We start from the raw sequence: 13,196 nt of genomic DNA, 5'->3' as shown, positions 1-13,196 counted from the left end.
ACACCTGGGCTTTTGGGGGCTCAAGCCTGGCTTTTCTGAGCCCCAGAAATCAAAGCAGTTTTGCATCAGCCTTAGCCATTTTCCAGAGTGGAACCTGGATGCCAGTTGTCTCAGTCCTAGATGAGTGCCCAACCTACTCGACTGCTGTTGGCACTGGCTTTCTTCTCCTCTCACTTGCTCCTCTCTTTCTCCACCCCTGCCAGCTTTGTGAATGTGGTGAGGGCTGTAACTCAGGGCTGAATCCCATCAGTCAGCAAACATTTGGAGTGTTGCCCTGCTTTGTGAACCTGGCCTGCCTTGCTGAGTCCAGCTCACCAACCTAAGAATAAAGACCTTATTTCTTCCTGAAGCCCTGCAGAATATTGTCTAAGAGTCCTTAGGATGTGGTGGTATGTTGTGACCTCTTTTATATTTCAATTAAAGAAAAAATTATTCTGTTTTATTTATGCATTTTTCCAAATCACAAGCAAAACAACTTTTAAATTTCTTTTTAGTTCTCTGGTGTGAATGAGTGAGTAATGCTGAAGGAAGAGCTCAGGCCAGTGCTGTGTCAGGGACTTTCCCTCAACATGAGTACTGCTTGTAGATGCTCCTCATTGCTCTCAACAAGATAGATATTCCCTTGCTGGTGAGGCAGAAAAAATATTAAAAAATCTTCTACTGACCATATTTTTCCTGCACCTTTTAAATGGAAGGATTATCTTTTCATTAAAAGTGACTTTCTATGTATATTGAGGGATGTCTTTTCCAGTGCAGAAGGCAGTAATGGTGCCAGACCAGAATCAGACCACACACTTGTTTCTGCCTTTTTCTGATCCCAACCTGCTTTGTCAGATGAATAAACGTCAGCCTCAGGGGGACTCCAGTGCACCAACTTCCCCATTTTTAAATTTTGAGTTAAAAAAAAAGGTTTCTCTGTGAGACGTCTGATGAAATTGGCTGTGTCAAGATGAGCAGAAATGCCGCTTCCTCTGTCCCCTTTTGAGGCTTAGCAGTTGCTGTGATTTGGGCAGGGCTTTCGCCCCTGATCTGAAGTGCAGCTATGAACACTGCCATAAACAAGGCAAAGGAGCATGTAATTCCCTTCTCTCCAGGTGAGGCTCCAGGGGACCAGGTGTTATGGGAGCATGAGGAGGTCTGTGATGGGAAAAAAAGCATGGAAAAATTGGAAAGTGAACAGGAGATTAATTAAATAACCAGATAGATAGGAAAACAGAAAATCCCAAAGCAGCTGGTGTATTTTTATCTCCTTCTTTACAACAGTGATGTTACTACCTCTCCTTTTCCTCTCCACCGCAGTGGGGCTCTTCTCTGAGAGCTTCACTGACAGGTGTTGCACTTGGGACAAAAATACAGCCATCAACAAGAAAACCTGGAAATAACCTCTGCAGACTATAAGATTTTAGAAGAAATGGAGAAAAAATTCCACCAGACAGGGGAATTAGGCTTGACCTAATTAGGCAGGGCCACAAAGGGAAGACATCCATCTCCCAGTCCAGGGCTGCCTCCAGAAAGATGGATGAAAGAGGTGCAGACCTGATGTACCCATGCCATGGAGTGACCACTCATCCTAATAGGGCTTCTCCCTTCAAGGCTTGGTTTTCCCCACTGGAGAGGCAGCAGCATCTGGGCAAAGGTGTTTTTACCTTTTGTTAGCCTGGGACAAGGCTTGGCCCTGAAACCCTTGCCCTGTGAACTGCTGGTGGTGTGGTGTTGGCTAGAAAGGGGAGCCTTCCAGGATGGTGTTAAAAAAACTAATAAAAAATTGAGAAAACTGCAAAAAACCCTGGTGGGAAAGGTTGTAGGAAGAAGCAGGGGCTTCCCCTAGGGAAATTTGCTTTGGCCTTTTTAAGCCATGTGAGCATCTTTACCCTGCACAGCCCCTTGACTCACCACAGGACATGCCCTTTCCTGCAGTGCAGTGGGTCTGTCCCTCTTGAGGCCTTCCCCAGCCTCTCCCTGCCCTTCTGCAGGACACCACTGACCCACAGAGAAGCTTCTGCATGCTTTTGGCCACTCTGCTTATTGCAGTTTTCCCTTGAGTCTCTCCTTTTGTTGCCTGCTACCAGCACCACCTCCCCTCTCTCTTTGCAGGAGGGTCTGTAGCCACAGCCAGGAGCAATTGCAAGCCAACAGCTCGTTGTCCATCTCGTCTGTGCTGGGATTTGGAGGCTGGGCTGGGAATCACCCATCCAGAAGGTTTGCACAGGTCCACAGTGCTGGCATAAGCTCCGTCAGCCGCAGTGCTGTCTTCCCTTCCACATCAGATAATGTCCTGAGGCTTGGAAATCTGAGTCCAAGCCATTGGTTATTGAAAACCGTTCCTGCTACAGCTGCTTCCCATCCCTGCTTCCCTCCCCTTCTCCAGTCTTTTATTTCTCCTTCCTGGCATGGGCTTAGGTGGGCATGCATGACTTACGAGTTTTAATTTCCTGTGGGAAACATTTCTCATGGCCTGCAGGTAGGTGCTTATTTTCCACCCTCCCCTGCCTCCCCCATTAAGCTTTTCCTTAGCTATAAAGCTTTTCTGTGTCCCTAAACTGCCCCTTTTTAAGATCCAAAGCCCCTTTGGATCTCATTTACTCCAGGATGTTACTTGACTGGTTTCAGTGGTATTAGTGCTCGTTCACATACTGGATAAATGAGGAAAAAAACTTTTTTCTTGGTAAGTGTGAAACAACATGTCCATGCTGATATTTGCAGCTGGGAAACTTTCAGTGTCAGTACATCCTTGCACACAGCATTTAATGGTCTGTCAGGTATGGGAGACTCTAGAGGTAGGGAGGGAGGTGAAATGAAAACTTCTAAATTCCTTGCTTACCAAAGGGGCAAGAGATGGACACATGGGTGTGTGCTCTGCATGTTTGGGTATCCCAGTGCCTAAAGAGGTGGATAGATATCCATACACATACGGAGGGGTTTGGCAGCTAGCCAGCAAGCAAAGCTGAGTTAATAGAAGAAATAACAACTGATAATTTTCGAGTGTATCCATAGCAAAGAAGAAGACAAGGCCGTCAGCATGGAAACAGATTAAAAAAGATACATGAACATTGTTGTAAGCTAGGCTACATGCATAAGTAGATGTGTACACGTGCCTTATTAAATTTCTGTAAAACTTTTGCCAATTATATTGATGTTAATTGCTTTGCACCAATGAATATAATAAGTTATTGTGATGTAGTTAATGACTTAAGATCATGCTTTGTTAAGAGCCTAACAATGGCACACACACATGGAGACACATCTAGAAATGCATACATGTACCCTGAGCTTTGAGATGCATCTCTTCCCACCCAAATTTTTCCATCTGGGATCCCAAAAGATACTCCTTTTTCATTTCACTCCCACCCACAGATTCCCTTGTCCTTTACGATGTTGCACTTCATAAAATCATCCTTCCCCAGGACTCTCATGGCCCACGGGGCATTTAACCATCACTTACCAAGAGACTCATGGCCAACACGTGCCCTGCTGCTCCTGGGGTCCTTCCCAGCAGCCAGAGCTGAGCATGTGGGTTCTCTGGGGTCTTGGTCTGTCCACCAGAGCCCGAGACTGCCCCAGCTGTACTGACTGATTCCCTGAGCTCACCTCAGCTCCCTGTTGTGGGGAAAAGCTGTGGCAGGTCTGTGCAACAGCCTGCTCTGCTTGGCAGAGAGGAAATCACAGCCCAGGAAGGAGCTCTGGCAGCCTGGGGGTTTGGGAGAATCTGGTGGGACAGCTGCTGATGTGGAAAGGGCAACCTGGACTGATGTTTACACCTTTTTTTTTTAAGGGCAGCCCTCATCCTGACATCCCATATATTTAGCTGGTCTTTTTAAAGAACAGTTTGGAAATACCTGCCTTAGATTGAGTAAAAGGTTTGACTGGAGAAGCACAGAGCTCAGTGCTTTGCATTGGGAAGAAATGTGGAGGTTTTGCTGAAAACAAGCCTTTTTCTCTCCAGTCCTTCCTCACTCATTTATTAGCTGCCTCTGCCTTGGGTACCTGCGTAGCCCCACGTAGCATTGCACAGATGTTCTCCTTGCTCAGCAGCCCCATAAAATCCTGGTTTTCAAATGAGCCGAGTGTCTGAGCAGGTTCCACTGGCTTCACCTGATTATCACAGAGCTCCTGCACCAACCTACCAGTCAGACCCACCAACATCAAAGGCCCTGTGCAGATTCACAGCAGATAAAAGCCTGGCCCAGCCCTTGTGGGATAGAGCCATTCCCTGCCCACGTTGTGCTGCCCTCCCACCTGGCTGTGGGGTGGGAGGAAGGGTGAGACCGTGGCTCATCAGGGCAGCCTCTGGCCCATTGCCTCTCTGCTGGGGGCACCCAAAGCCCCAAATGCTGCCTTTGCCCCGGGTCTGTCAGTGCCCTCCCTGGCAATAAATACCACACACTGCAGACAGGCACAGCGGGGTCTTTTCCTGTATCCACACAGTGCACTTTTCCAGGGACTATTTGGACAGTAGCACTTTGCCTACAGATGTGTGGGAATCCAGCATGAAGTGTCTGAAATCCTCTTTGTTTACGCCCATTTTTTAACTGGCGGGTTGGAAAATTCCCAGTCCCTGTCTGCCTTGCATCCTCCCCATCTTCCATGGTAAGGGAACTTGTTCTGGACTGCAGCTGATTTGGGCAAAACTGAGAGCTTTGCTCTCCTTTCCTGGGCACAGGGCTTGCCTGGATGCAACCTCCTGATTTTATTGAAGTGAATTGGTTTTAAACTCCTGGATTCCACCGGGTTTCCTATGAAATGAAATCCTGAAAGAAGGCTGCACCTTTTCAAAAAAAGGCCCTGCCGTCAGCAAAATGCATCTCAGACTAGTGGGGCAGCATCCCTGTGTGGTGTAACAGGCTGCCTACAGGCTGGAAAGGGATGAGTTTGCACAGCTTAGCTTATATAAATCGAACAGCAAGTGCCAGCAAACTGCAGCCATACGAGAGAGCTCAAAAGGTTTGAAGTGTTGCAGAACAAAGCTACTTTTATGATTTATACACTTGCCAGACAGCCATCAAATTCTTTGCTGAAACTGGAGCTTCCCTGGTAGCACCACGAGGGCTGGCCAGCCTGTGAGGAATTCTTGGCATTGGAGCAGCTGTCCCAGAGTGGTACAAAGAGCTTTGCCAGTGTGAGATGGAGCTATCAATAAGGTGTCTATCAGGGCAGGCAACAAATGGGCCGCTGATCTTGGCTTCCTCTGCCTCTCCAGCCCCAGAGAGTGTGATAGACAGCGGTAACAACCCCCAGACAACTGTCACAACATTGCTGTGCAAGGTGTGGTAGCTTCTGAGCAGCCCCTGTGCCTCACGAGGAGCTCTGGGCAGAGCTGAAGGGCTGGAGCACAGGGAGAAGCCTGTGGGGTGTGAAGCCCTTGTGCAGACAGGCTTTAGTCTGCCCCTGGGGCTTAGTGTGCTCAGGGAGGGGCAGGAGATGTCCCTTTGGGGCAGGACACTCTTGGGCCTTCCTGTGGACTGTCCCCCACATGTGTCCAAGGAAATGGTCTGGAAGTCAGGCTTATATAGGATTTTATTCACGAGGAGAGTCATGCCAGGCTTGCAGCTTTGCAGTGCTTCTGAGCTCCTGCATTCCTGCTGAGGGGGATCTCAGCCATGACCTTTCTGAAGGACTGTTCTCTCCTGTGTAAAATGGAGGTGCTAGCAATTACTTTATAGCCAGATGAAGCCTTTTTTATAGGGAGGGCAGGAAGGGTGAGGCCTCCTGAAATTTTGTGAGTTGAGCGAGCTTTGGTGACTGTACCCACCTGGGTGTATGGCTTCATCAAAGGGGCTCGTGCACCAACGCCTCCCTGAAGAGGGGTAAGAAACACTGGTTTGAGCCTTCAGCCCAAGGTCTCTTTGCTAATGCTAAGCTTGTATGCATTGAGACGTTATTTATTTAGAGAGCAGCTCTTATTGCTTGCTGTTTTGCCAGAAAACATCCTCTGGTTTCCGCTGGCCTCTGCCCCTGCAGCATTAGAGATTATTTTCCACATTTGTTTGCACATTGCTCTCATTAACGCTTCCAGCAGAAGTCTGTGGGCACTCAGCAAGGAGACAGGGCACGAAACCAATGGCAGACAGGCAGAAGGATGTGGCATGTGAAAGCCCTGCAGGAATGTCTTTGAATACCACCATAGGAAAGGGTTTGGAGGTTTTGCAGTGGTTGTAATGCTACACAGCCGTGGTGGGGCTGTCCCATTAGAGCTGTGTCCCATTAGACTGCTGGGATGAAGGGATTTCACCTCAAGAGCTGTGTCTGCTCAGAAGATTTTACAGGGCTGACAGTATCCAGGGATCTCCTGTACCCAACAAACTGTCACTGGAGAGCACCAGACAAGTGCACAAAATAAATAGCTGATTTTACTTTGGGCAGGGATTGTGGTAAGCCTGGCCAGTTCCTTCCTCTGGCTTCTCCTTACAAAGTACATGTCATCTGGGATTTCTGTACCAGCTGGAATGACTCATTTTGCAGGAGTGTAATGGTGGTGGTGCTCTGTAGTGAATAGGGGCAAGGGGAAACCCATGCCAGAACAGAAACGTGTCAGGTTATTCTGGAACCAGGCGGAGTGGGGGACTGGTCCCATTTAAATAACAGATTTTGGCTCAGGCTCCCAGTGCATCTATTTTTTTAGGGTGAGGCAAAGAGGGAGGCCAGTTAACACATGGTGAAAGAACTGGTCCTTCCTGTTGGGAGCTGTTTGTTTTGCTTACCCTGTGTATTTGCAGGGAGCTGACTTGTCTTCTTCTTGGCTTTCTCTTCACCCAGCTAATGCAGACTGGCCATCTCTTCCATTTAAACAGAATCCAGCAGTATTTTGATGCCAGGGAGAATACCAAAATGTTGCTCTGAAAGCCACAAAGGATTCAATTATTTCCTGGAGACGATATGAAGCCTATTGAATTGCAAGTGATGGTTATCATCTCTCACTTGTGGAAGAAAAGGGCTGAGAGTGAGTGGAATAGAAATCATTGTGCAGGCAGCTTTTGCCTATGAAAGCCACCCAGCTCAGCTGGTAAAATTAGGTTAAGCATGGAGTGCAGGAAGAGAAAAGGGGGACTGAAAAACTTGGCACTTCCTTATCGTTATCTCTTCTGGTCTGCACTGGATCTGAGCTCCAGGGATTGATGACTGGAAAAAATGGGAGCATGCTCAGCTCTGATAGCAGCAGAGGCAGGGGTGTTTCCAGGAGTCACCTCCACTGCTCCTCCTGGAAACCAGCAGACCCCAGTAGGGCAGAATTGCAGGGATGAGAAGGAGCTCATTACCTGTCTGAATGTTTTATTGGGTGGAGGAGAAATGCTGTTCTGGGAGAGCAAGAGAGGAGAGCACTAAGAAGCCATTTTTAGGCCACTGTTTTGTAGCCCACTTGCCTATTTTCTGTAAGAACTGTCATTTTCTGAAGATGGAAAACAGGAGATGTGTCAAGAGACCATCAGGGAACTGGTTTATGTAGTTGTGCCTGGTAGTTAACAGGAGGCATGTGGAAGCATGTGTGCATAATGCCTGTTGTACAGGACTGTCTTTGTGTGGGATTTCAAAATAGTTCAGAGACTTAATTGTGGTAAAAACAAGTAATATTCAGTGTGTGGTAAAAACAAGTAATATTCAGTGTGTGGTGTGAAGGGGCTGGGAGAAAGTGCAATCTGCTCTTTGAGACAGCCTCCCTAAGCTGTCTCAAAGGCTATTGCAGTTATTTCACCAGTTAAAGCACCTGCATTTTGACTATTCAGTGACAAGAAACTCAGGTTTTATATATGGGCTTTGTAGACTCAGCCAAAAAAAGGCATTTGTTAGGTAGCCCAGTAACGGAGTCTGGTACAAAGAGATCGTAGCTTCCACAAAGAAGCTCAGATAAGCAACAGCTGATTCCAAAAGAATTGCCTGAGATATAGCCCTTAATCCTATTATGGCAGGCAGTGGCCTCTCCAGGTCTCTTTCAGTTTGCTGCTGTTTTGTGTTTTAAACAGGCAGGATTTTCAGTTTGCTGCATGGGAAGACAATCTTTTATTTAAGGAAAGAGGAGGAAAACAGGCTCACATGGCGTGTATGTGTAGGTACTTCTGTGTTGTAAGGACTGTTGTGGTCACAGCAGGGTTAAGGAGAAAGAGGAAGGTTCCTTTGTGTGCCAATAGGTGGGGATTGGAGTTCAGTTTTCAAATTAACAGTTACTATGGGGAAAAAGCAATACCCTGATAGAGAGTCCAATATGGTGGGAGAGTCCATGAACAAGAGCTGCTGGCTTGGCTCAGCCTCATGGAGTTTTTCCTGCAGAGGAATGTGTGCAGGGATAGAAAACATGGCTTGTCTCTGCTTCCAGCATGACACTGAGGACCAAGGAACTGCCCAGAGCACTGTCCTGGCTAGAGGGGATGAGGCACTGGTGCCAAAAGGGCTGCTTGCCACTTTCCTCCTGTCCCTCTCAGCGTGGTCCCAGTGCTGCAGGGGAGCCCTCAGCTCTGCTGCTCAGAGCCCGCAGCATCAGCAGCCCTGGGCATTCAGAGCACGCAGAATCCTGGCTCTCTGCTCCCACAGCTGACTCTGCTGGCCACCTGGCTGCACATGATCTTGGTCTTGAAGGTTTACACCATAAGATCCTGGGCTGCAGCTCTGAGCACAGGTTCTCCTCTCCAGTCAGACCCAGGCCTGTGGAAACTCAACACATTGCTCTGAATGTCCAGAGACGCCAAGAGAACCCTTGGGGGGCTCGGAGATCTTGGAATGTTGCCAAAAGTGTCTGGTGGCTTGACTTTGATCCATCTAGAGATGAAACATCTGAGTATGAGGAAATGGAAAGTTTTAGGGTGTGAATAGTGTGTTTGCAAGGTGAAGTATAAATTTTAGAATTTAGGTACAGTGGGGTCATAAAGACAAGGTGGAGGATTCAGGACGTGGTCCTAGGTTCTTCTTTCTTCTTCATGTCTTCCATTTTCTGTGGTGATGTTGGCACTTTTGGATTGGTTCATGGTGAAGGTACACTTGTCAATAAGGGTGAAAAGTATTGGGAATTAAAGGTAAATATGATAGACGTAATTTTCACTATAAAAGACACAACTGTCCTGTGGGCGGGGGAGATTGCACTTGACTGTCCTGCTGAGCAGACCTCGGCTGGGCAGAGAGAAAATGTTGTAGATAAGAATTAATAAACAAGACTGAAGACAGAAAACTTGAGGGTCCAGACTCGTCCTTCACGGTGTGGCCACCCAGAACCACCTTTTCCTGTATCAGGGCAGAGACAAATAACAGCAAACCCTGATACAGGCCTGTGGGTGTTCTGGAGCCCACAGGAGAGGCTGGAGCTGCAGTGGGATTGCTAGAGGAAGTTTAGGCTTGGGATGGAGCTCTGAGCATTCTGCTACTCACCAAACAAAGCGGGGCATTTCTTGATTGTGGAGATGTCCATTTATTGTTTATCTTCCTACTTCAAGGCTTAATACAGCAAACACTGAAAATGTATCTGTTGGTCCTCCCGCTGCCTACCTCCCCACCCTCACTTCCTCCAGCTATTTGCTTTGAGTTATTTGCTCAGGATTTGTTTTCCCTCTGATTTTACAAGTTTGCCTCGCACAGCAAAAAACCTGCTATTTTGTTCTCTTTGGTATTTGGCAGGAAAACAAAAAGAACACAAAGAAGAAAAGGATAATAATTGTTTTTTTCCTGATGATTTAGCACACAAGAGTTCTTTTTAGTGCTACTGTTGCTGCTGTGTTAAAGCATCTTATTTTCTTAGGCATGCCAAGAGCTACTGCGGAGAGAAGAAAACAGGGTGTCTCTTAACTGTGCTTTGCTGGGCTGGCAGTGGGCTCTGAGCTGAGACCTGCCCATCCACCTGGTGCTTGCTTGCTCTCATGTTATTTTGATCCAGGTGATGGAATTGGACAGAGCAGCTTTTGTGCAGGGATTTGCAAAGCTCATCTCTGTGCTGTTCTACTCCAGTGGAAGCTGAAACAGGTGTGCTGGAGTCACTGTGCTCATTGCATTATTTGAATTTTTAAAAATTTTAATTAAATTTTATTTTTTTGTGGTTCATGTTCCCATGCATTATTTTGCTTCGTGACACTCCTTATTTCAGGTTGGGGTAACCTTAATCTCCTCAGGACATGTGAAATGGTTAGTAAAAGATCCCTGGTAACTTCTTACAGTTAAGCAGGAAAGGACTGGTTTGACAGCAGGGTTGGTTCAGGAGGCTCAGGAGTGTATCTGAGCAGTTTGATCCTTTAATTTGGGTTTCACACTTCCTAGTTTCAGCCATGAGACTTGCTTCTTTTGTGATATTTTGTGGTTTTTCTTCCACCACCAGCTGAAAGCAGGTGACACAGGGAACGCTGAATAAGAAAGAAATGCAGCAAGGCCAGTGAGATCAACTCTCCTAAAGGATTCTTCTTAGGGCTAGAAGGAAGAAGCTTGGGGGTACAGGATGTTTTTTCACCTTTCTCTCTCTAACATTGTCATTCTCCTGCTTGCATAAGAAGAAAGGAGTCCCTCACCTTCCTCTTACTGCCCAGCAGGTGAAAAAAGCTCGGTCACAGAATGAAAGAAGAGGCAGGAAGAGGAAAATAAACAGCTGAGTCATGGCTGCAAAAACAAAAAACCCAACCAAAATCCTACAGGAAAGGGAAGGACTAGAAGGGGCTGGCCATGAAGCTTTGAGAGAAGCCACAAATGCAGCATTTTGCCTTTACAAAGGCATTTCTCCATCTGCCAAGAGAGGGCTACCAGGACTCCCACAGAGGACGTGGAGGGTACCAGGCAGCACTGCCCAGGGACAGTGGCAGCATTCAGTGGGCTCCAGCTGCTGAGAAATATGTGGAAATTACATGCTGTAAGTCAGCTAAATAAACCAGGCGGAAAAATGGCTGAGTCAGAAAAACTGGGCCATTAAGTTCAAATGCTTTATTAATTGGAAAACTGCTTAACACAGCTGGAGATCCTCTGGGTATGGGTAAACAAAAATATGAGGGTGAGAGAACCAATTAAAACACTAATTAGTCCTTTTAGGAAGTTCTCCAGGTCCATTAATGATAACCCTTAATTGTAAGCTATGGAAGAGAAAATTTATCAATATTGTTGCTGCTGCCTTGGACATTAGTGTTCTGTGTGTGTGTGTGTCTTGCCTTTTTGTGTCTATACAAAAATCATTAACTCAAGAAACTGCACACTTACCAGAGGCAAGTGGAAGTTAATGAAAAATTAGAGACTCGGTCTTCCAACCCCCCCTCTGTGGGTAATTCAACAAAGAATTATATACTGGGATATAATTTATGCAAGCCCGTTTTTTTGAAAGGAAGGACCACCAATTCTTCCCTCTCATTCCCACAGCAGCAGAAACAAAGCAGCAGCACTGCAGCTGAAACAGTTTGCAAGAGTTTGCATTAAGTGTTAATAACCAAGTAATTATCATACCAATAACTCTAATGAAAAACACAAGGTCGTGCTTCCAGAAGATTGTGTTTTGCAGAGATGGAAAGAGGTTTTGTGGGGTCCATTGCCCTGGCTTACAGAATACAGTTTCTAGACTGAGGAATCCAGCTATTACTGAAGTGAATGTTCACTTGATCTTGGCCTCTGCAGCTCTGCCTTCACCGATAAAAGCAACCTTAGAATGACCAGGTGAGGAAAAATGCTGATGTGCTTGCAAATAAGAACACCTACCCCTCAATTTCTTTGTGGAGCTGTTTTCCTGTTCAGGCACCTCTAGAAGAAACCATTCCCATGTTTGTATCTTATTTGAGTATGTGCAAAGGGTCACTTCTGCTCAGAGGCAATAGAACATCTACAGCAAAAAGCAAAATTATCTGGACACCAGGAGCCCTCTTGTTCCTTGGTGAACTTTTTTTCAGACCATCATGTTGGCCTTCTGTGTTTTCCCAAATCTCTGATTCTTAGGTTTTCTTTGAAATACTGGGTTTTACACTCCTGAGACAATTTAGGTTGGCATGCAAGTTGCTGAGCAGATTTTCATTAGCTCTGGTTTTCATCTAGTTCATTAGTGGATGAGTTAAATTGCACATGGACCTTTGCATTCACCCCTTTGGTTTGCAAACTCCAGGGCAGGCAAGTGGCACCTTGCTTTAAATAAACTATATTTACATTGTCTGGAGTCCTACTGCAAGGAACTGCAAGGAATGCTCTGTTTATCCAATGATTAAGGCTTATTTTCCTCTTTCCATGACTGGATGGTTGGTCCTCTACTTCCTTTGGATGCTTGGCCACAGCTAAAACTGCACAAGTGCTTCAGTAGATAAATTGTCCCCTCAAAACATGAAGTCTAGAGATTCCCAGTTTTCTCATGCTGCCTGGTATCTTGAATTTTGTACAAAGTTCTGTGGAGTCCACCAGGATGAGAATTCTACCCTGGGTCTCACAGCTTTCTTGAGAGATTTTTGATTACATCTTAATCTTAATTAATGCATTTGAAAAATGCTAAAGATAAAAAGTTTTGTAACTTTTGAAGCAGAGCTACAAAGATGTATTACACTTTTTTTAAAACTAATAATTGGGCAAAAATATTGAATCCTTAGACTTTCCTCATATCTGAAATTTTATGTTGAAACCAGGTGGGACAAATCATCTCTCAAGAAGCATCTGTCTGTCACTGGTGACTGAGTGCTTGATTTAGAGCAGATGCCCAGCTTTTAAATAGATGGCTCAAAATAGGTGAGGCAAATCCCACCCACAGGGAAGGTCTGTGATCAGTTGGAGCCTTGTGCAAGACTATGGAAATGTGTTCTACATTTTCTATTGTTGAGATTTAAAAAAAAAAATACTGGGAAAATCAAATACCCAATAACTGTATAAATGATAATAGCCTAGAACAACCTTGCAAACCACTGGCTCATTGAACAAAACATCATCTTACAGCTCTTGTGTGGTGGTGATTCCTCTATTTGCTTTCCTTTCAAGATGCAGCTGCAATAACAAGGCATATGTGATTTTAATGTGAAACCATAATCTGTCAGCCCTGAGAACCAGGGAGCAGGCCCATATAAGATAACTAGCTCACCCTAACAATGATAAACATGTCAAGATACAGAAATCACTTCTTCCCTTACAAATGAGAGAAAGATGTCATGTAATTGGAGATGTCATGCTATGCTGGGATGAACAACATTCCCACAATTAATCATACCAAATACATTATGTAGTAGTTGCTGCCTGAAGACAAAGGAGGAATAAATACTCGTGTAAACATGCCAAATATGAACTCTCCA

At 45.8% G+C, this 13,196-nt stretch overlaps 1 long non-coding RNA gene across 12 annotated transcripts in view; it reads left to right on the top strand.

The window, feature by feature from the left end:
• Window positions 1–13,196, top strand: part of LOC135300990 (uncharacterized) — a 51,811-nt gene that overhangs the window by 8,431 nt on the left and 30,184 nt on the right. The window contains exon 3 of one of the 12 annotated variants that reach the window (XR_010362737.1): window positions 10,491–11,595. The exons of 6 other annotated variants lie outside the window; for them this stretch is intronic. This is a non-coding gene — a long non-coding RNA (uncharacterized LOC135300990). 5 more of the 12 variants (XR_010362732.1, XR_010362733.1, XR_010362738.1 and 2 more) reach the window with 5 other exon arrangements.

This window comes from Passer domesticus, chromosome 5 (genome assembly GCF_036417665.1).
Source record: "Passer domesticus isolate bPasDom1 chromosome 5, bPasDom1.hap1, whole genome shotgun sequence".
Taxonomy (NCBI): domain Eukaryota; kingdom Metazoa; phylum Chordata; class Aves; order Passeriformes; family Passeridae; genus Passer; species Passer domesticus.
Note: the sequence above shows the minus strand (reverse complement) of the source record. Positions and strands in the feature narration are given on the sequence as shown.